We start from the raw sequence: 1,208 nt of genomic DNA, 5'->3' as shown, positions 1-1,208 counted from the left end.
AGCGATGTAGATGCCAACGCTCCCGGAAGAGGTTAACCAGACGGCCATCGCAATGAGCGTGTCCAGAGTGAGGTTGTCATCTCGGCAGGCCAGTTCCGTCTGGACCTCCTCTCGCAGACCTCTTCTAAATAAAGTGCTGAGCGCCGACTCATTCCATCCACCGGAAGATGCTACTGTCCAGAAGGTAAGCGCATACTCAGCAGCCGTCTGATTCCCCTGCTGGAGCAGACGCTCACCTCCCTCTCCGCGGGATGATCGAAAATACAATTAAAACAGAGCCATGAAACCCTCATAAGACTCAAGCTCCCCCCGCCCCCTAGACGGCCGTAGGCCATTCCAATGCCCGCCCAGTCAGCAAAGAAATAACTGTGGCAACCGTAGATGTCTCGGTGGTGGGAGCTCCCATCTGATGTGCGAAATAGAAGGAGCACTGAAGGAAGAAGCCACGGCATTTGGATGGCATCTCTGACCTGAGCGGGGTTGCTGAATGCCCTGACTTGTTGGGTAGACTGGCTCTAGAATATCCTCCACTGTTGAGACGTTGTAGACTGCGGAGAATCTTTTCCATGGCCATCCCCAGTTGATCATGGTGTTGACAAAGAAGGTCGTCTTGTTCATTGATCATCTGGGAGATGTCCGGTTACCCTGCTGCTACCATATTTTTAGTTGGTATTCTGTAATGATGTGGCAGTGAAGTCAGAAGCAGGTGAAACGTTTTAATAAAACAACAAAACCAAGAACACACCACTAACATAAGGCAGACCACCGATACACAAGAACAATACCATCTGGTAAGTGAACCTGGGAGAGTGACATATAAAGGGGAGGAAAAGATGAAGGTAATGAAGTCCAGGTGTGAATCATAATGATTCACAGGTGCGCGTAATGATGAGTTCCAGGTGTGCGTAATGATGAATCCAGGACCGGTGGTTAGTACTCTGGCGATGTTGTCTGCCGGAGGGGAGGAGCAGACGTGACACATTGACTGCTCATATTGATGGTATATATATATTTCCACATTTTGTAGACTTTTTGGTTATAGCTTTATTTGTATGAATATATATATATATATATATATATATATATATATATATATATACACACTTTCAAAACTTTATAACTTAGCATTAATAACTTTATATTTAACTTGATGTTATAGTTTATGACAACTCCATCTAATGACATTGTTACGTTGTTCTTTAGAAGAT

Source organism: Oncorhynchus mykiss, chromosome 10, assembly GCF_057628025.1.
Source record: "Oncorhynchus mykiss isolate SJ-2025 chromosome 10, ASM5762802v1, whole genome shotgun sequence".
Lineage (NCBI taxonomy): Eukaryota > Metazoa > Chordata > Actinopteri > Salmoniformes > Salmonidae > Oncorhynchus > Oncorhynchus mykiss.
This window is presented reverse-complemented; position numbering follows the sequence as displayed.